Here is a 6037-nt window from a genome sequence, read left to right as displayed (position 1 = left end):
CTGGAAACTTGTTATGTTATTTACCCAAGGGTCGATTCTTGGCCTGGAAACTTGTTATGCTATATACCCAAGGGCTGATTCTTGGCCTGGAAACTTGTTATGTTATGTGCCCAAGGATCGATTCTTTGCTTGCATGGAAACTTGTTATGTTATTTCCACAGACTCGGTTATTGAGCTGAAAACTTGTTATGTTATCTACCCAAGGGTCGATTCTTGGCCTGGAAACTTGTTATGTTATTTACCCAAGGGTCGATTCTTGGCCTGGAAACTTGTTATGCTATATACCCAAGGGCTGATTCTTGGCCTGGAAACTTGTTATGTTATGTGCCCAAGGGTCGATTCTTTGCTTGCATGGAAACTTGCTATGTTATTGCCACAGGCTCGGTTATTGGACTGAAAACTTGTTATGTTATCTCCCCAAGGACCAGTTCTTGGACTGGAAATTTGTTATTATATTTTTAAAACTTCTAATGACCTGTTGTTATTTAAAAACTATGAAATTTAAATTGTCTTGGAATTCATTCTTCTTTGACTTAATATGGTATAAACTTTTTCATTCCAAGCTTGGACTCTCCTTATAGCTTTGCGCGAAATTCGAAACAAATCAAACCATCCAAATTTGTCATGACTTTTCAGGAGGCCAGTGAGGCATATTTGGTGGGCCTCTTCGAACACACCAACACGTGTGCCATTCACGCAAAGAGAGTGACCATCATGCCCAAAGACACCCAGCTCGCCAACCTAATCCGAGGAGAACGAGCCTAAATGGGATTACAACAACTGTGAAGGAGGGAGGAAGAGGTGTTCCATAGTACCTGACCCCCCCCCCCCAGATTCTGACAAAAGGATCTAAATCCCGATCCAGAGATCCAGATACTTGGATCTGTTAGAGCTTCAAAAACTTTATATTCGATTAACTGTTTAATATAATATACTTAAGGAAATTCCTTTGAATGTGTAGATGTGTATGGGTGAAAGTTTCATAGGTTTTTCGGCGAAGAAGGAAAAACTTTTAATAACTATATATATACACTGTTACATATTCAATCTCACTGAACTGTTTTTCATTTGGCCTACTCAAGCCACTAACACAACATACACTTATAAACTATATGTGCTGGAATTTATAGAAGATTCACATTTCTTTTAATCCCGACTACTTAATCTATATAAACAAGATTTTAGGAAAAGAACCAATGACCAAAAAAAGACATCGTTTGTTGTAATTAATGTATTTACTTCCAAATCTCCAAATTTCCTTTACTTGATATGCATCAATTCAAAATTATATACTTATTAACCTGATTCTACTTACGGTGAATTAATAACTTAGATTTTACTTAGCTCATTTATAGAGATATCTATATATATATATAAGTATCATAACAATAACGAACATTTGACCACATTGCACTTATACTAGGGAAATAATAGAACGACATCTTACGCAAGTCATGCGTAAAAGAAAATAATAAATTTATAAATATATATTTCACCCAGAACAGGTCCTAGTATATTAAACATAGAACAATGTTATACAAAGTAGATAAGTAATGATTTAATAACATGTACGTTACTCAAGGTTGCGTATAATGTAGTAAAATAAAAAATCAGAAACAAAACGCCATAATATAGGTATAGTGTTTGTTTTGTAAATAAGCACAAAGTTACACAATGGGCTATCTGTGCTCTGCCCACCACGGGTATCGAAACCCGGATTATAGCGTTATAACGCCGCAGACATACCGCTGTGCCACTGGGGGGGGGCAGAAATAGTGTGTACTCACGCGTAGTAAAAAAAGTGATTAATTAATAATACACAAGTGAGAGACTATATAAGGACGGGTAACTTACACAAGCTTACGCGTACTATAGAAAAGATGGGTTCATGCGTACTGGAGAATTAATACACTAATAACGAATATCTAATCAAATTTCAATCGGTATAGAGAAAAACAAGAAAATCGAATAAGTAACGGATAACTTAACCAATCTAACATGCAGTAAAAAAATAAATATTCTGGAATATACTAGAATCCTGGAGCTATAAAGTAAAATTCTTGCATCATTTTTTTTTTTTTGGCTGGTTTCTGTAAACTAGGTTAGTCTATTTAATGTATTAATATATTATTGTTAATCTTACTAATTCTGAAACATTGGTGTAGGTGGTTGACAAAACTTAGTTAACTCAGTTTTTCATATACACAATTTTACAAAAAACAATCTATAATTTTATTTCATGCTAATTCCCTTGCGACTTAACCCATTTTTCTGGAACGGTTGTAACCTTATCTGCAACGCATTCAAGAAACGTTGTTGTCGTTTATGAAGGCTTAAAAAGTGACTTGAAGAACTATCTGCATCAAGCAATACGGCGATCGAAACCTACTGACGTCACAGGCAACAAGAAAAAGGCTACAGGCAGAGAAGCCAACTCTCCTGTGGTTTCAAGTGGAGCTTATCGTCCATACCCAGGCCCCATAATTAGTATGCACCAAGTCTCCTGACAGTGACACAAGAGAGCGCTGAGGCTTCAGTCCACAGAAGCGTTACAACAATAACTGTGAAAGATTTTGATAATTTTTATTTTATTTTATTTTATTGTATTCTTCAGTTAAGGACAACATGGTATCATGCACTTTAACGTTTCCTGTTACTCTTTGTTTTCTCGTGAGAGTCATACAAAACAATATTCTAAAAACAAATAAACTCTAATTCCGTTACGTGGAGTAATATTGGGTTACCATTTATTCCGAGTTACAAATCTTGAGAACTTCCGAAAACAACAACTACAACAACATGCTAACTTAGCAATACCTCATTTTAATGTGGATAAAATACAAGCACGACTTCAGAAATATAAAGGTAATTTTGATGACAAATTTTATTTTGTCGAAAATTCTTCAAACATAGACCTATACGTCAAAAATTAAAGGTTTCCGTCAAAATTAGTGAACAGTAGATGATTCGGGCATTCTGTCAACCGCGCTCTCTGGTGGTTCAGCGGTAAGCTAATAGAGTTATAATACTAAAAATCAGGGCTTGATCCCTGCGGTAGGCACAGCGAAGATAGCCTATTGTATAGCTTTGCTCGTAAAAATAAACATGCCCGCTATCCTGAAATATCTTGTTGTTTTCTTTTCGTTTGTTTGTAGTAGCACATATTCCTGAAGTATTTCACGGATAAAACAGCACAAACACAGGATTTCTTCAGAGTATATTTGAGAACACAGAAGTGTAAAAGCGTTTGGACATTGAATGACATTTAACATGAGACATATGCACAGGAAACCCAAACCCTTGTCGACAGGCTCTACGTTTTCTCATGTGAATATCATGAGTTTTAAATATCTATACGATGGTTATCTTTCACGTGTGCAGTGGAGTAGCCATGTAAGATATGTGGACCTTCAAAGACTAGAAGAGTGAATAAATTACACCTCAGTAACCATCGCGAATTTTACCAATCATTTGGTGAAAATTAAAATTATTAAACTTTTTTTTCCTTTGGGGTAAGGAAGTCCTACACTATAAACAGAAAAAAAAGTAAATAATATAAAAATAATAAAAGAGTAGACAACTGATTTTTATGAGTTTTGTAGGTAATGATATACTCCACTTTTCCTTGAAATTGTTTTTATTAATATTAATTATAATGCTCAAGATAATTTTGATTATTAATATTGTTAATCTTGAAACTTATGGCGATTATCTGCATTGTTAGGTTAGTATAGGAATTTAGGATAAACCTAAATCACGTAATCTGCTCGAGCCCTGTTTATTAGATTTACGGCTGAAAATATCGTTAATAACGAGGCGTGCAACTCATGGACCGATAAATTTTAATAATTAGATGTTTTATTTCTCTTGTGTATATTTATTTATTACTTTATGTATTATTATAATTAACTCCATTAAGGTGTAAGTTATACATTTTACTTCTGATCTATAAAGTTAACTTACTTTTAATCAGTAAATTACTGACAGTAAAACTCGGGAACTTGTAGTACTTAATGGTACAACGTTTCAATTTGTAGTAGCCCAGATGTCGTCTCTATCCCAGGTGGAAGATACTCGTTACACAGGCCAAAATGAATCATTATCCATCATCAAACGAAATACATTCACACCCCATCGACGAGAAAATAACTCATATTTATTAAATAAGAGAAGAAGAAGAAAAAATGAAACGAAAAATTTAACTTTTATTGGAAACACTTTTTGCACCAGCCGGAAGACGTATTTATATAAAAATTAACTAGTGTCAGATTTGCAAGAAAATAGTACATCTTAATATTATCTGTATATAGGTATAGTTGTACGGCAATATCAGGAAGAGTTTTACTACATATGAAAGATCGTTAACCTCAATATTAGCCATTAAGTGTTAGGATTTACATGCAGTGACGTTTGACACTTTGTTCTGTAGGTCGCGTGTGACTAGTGGTTAGCATATTGGGTTGCGTATCAGAAGATGCAAGATTCGAGGTGCGATGCCGCTGAATACTTCGCATATTCATCAGTGAGTGCGTTAAAAATTGACAGTCAATTCCGTTATTCGGTTCAGAGGTCACAAAAAAGCCATTGTGATGGAGGGTACTACTAAGTAACTGCGCTCGTTCTGGTCAGTATATAGTTCAAAATATGGACGGCGTGCACTGTATCTGAACCCTAAGGCCCTTTGTTTTGGCCGATTAGGTCATATGCGCAAAATGCACCGTTGTTCGGATTAAAAATACAAATAATTTTTTGTTGTGTTTTCGTACAATCACTAGAAGGCGTGGATAAGATCAAGTCAACACATTTTTACGTGAATTTACCCTAGGATGTGTTGTTACTAAATAGTTCATCAAGTTCGACCACAATGGTTAAAATTGTTAAATGGGACACGTGTATCTTGATTTCATGCTACTAAACGATTTCAGAATCTGTACACGAAATACTTTTAATTCCGAAAGATAAAAGTCGCAAACTTTTACGAAGTTTATACGTTGTTACTTGAAGCGTAAACATACTTGGAGTAAATCTTCAACTGGATTTATATATAACTCTAAAGCAACGTGACAAAGTCTTTAAAAGCGAAGTTTTGTTTCGGAGAAGTTGTTCGAGAAACAGATTGAGAAGCTTAAACGGATTAGAAGATCGTCATCAACACGAGGAGATATCACAAACGTGTATCAAAGAAGGATTATGAATTGTATAAGTAAGTTACTTTTAAAAAAATAGTTTAAACTAATAGGTTGAAATTCCTAACTTTTATAAATTAGCCCTTGATGGAGAGACACAGCAAATGAATTTAATCTTGTTCTCTACAAGAAGTAATCTCAGACTAAGGGAGCTTGAGATCTAGTCCGGGTAAGCAGATCAACTGATGCTTTCTTTATTAACATGCACAAATATAGAAATATACACATCTTTGTCTGGATTTCTGCATTACGTTTTTGCTTCTCAAATACACTGAATTATTTGCATCATTTTTCGTAAGTTGTAAAATGCTATGAACATCATTAGTCACTAATATCATGACAAATATATGACAAATTTATTTTGTGCTGCAGGAAAGAGAGAGGAGATAGCAGATCGATGTATATTAACAGCCAATGAAACGGTAATGAATTATTATATTTTGAGTGGAGAAGATGCTATACCTATAGCATCAGCAGAAGCAACACCAGAATTTATAAGAAGGTGAAACACCTAGTTGTATTTCTTGATATATATAACATGATTATATTCAAAAACCCAGTCAACAAATACATTTGAGGCATTCAAACTTCTGTTAAAATCCATATGTAGGATACACATATAAGAAAAAACTGTTGAAAATTTTGATTTATTTTTCAAACTAGATATAAATATTTCTATGATAAGATCAAAATAAGTAGTACTATCAAAGCAAGTTAATAAGATGTGAAATTAATATTATCTCTATCATTCTGAGTTTAGATTTTGCGCATCCATGTGGTATAGAGTAAGTTTTTATTCTCAGAAAATTATTTTAAGAGTATTAGATTATGATCTATGCTTAAGTGGTTCA

Source organism: Limulus polyphemus, unplaced genomic scaffold (genome assembly GCF_000517525.1).
Source record: "Limulus polyphemus unplaced genomic scaffold, Limulus_polyphemus-2.1.2 Scaffold41, whole genome shotgun sequence".
Taxonomy (NCBI): Eukaryota; Metazoa; Arthropoda; class Merostomata; order Xiphosura; family Limulidae; genus Limulus; species Limulus polyphemus.
The sequence above is the reverse complement of the archived record's forward strand: the minus strand, read 5'-3'. Positions refer to the sequence as shown.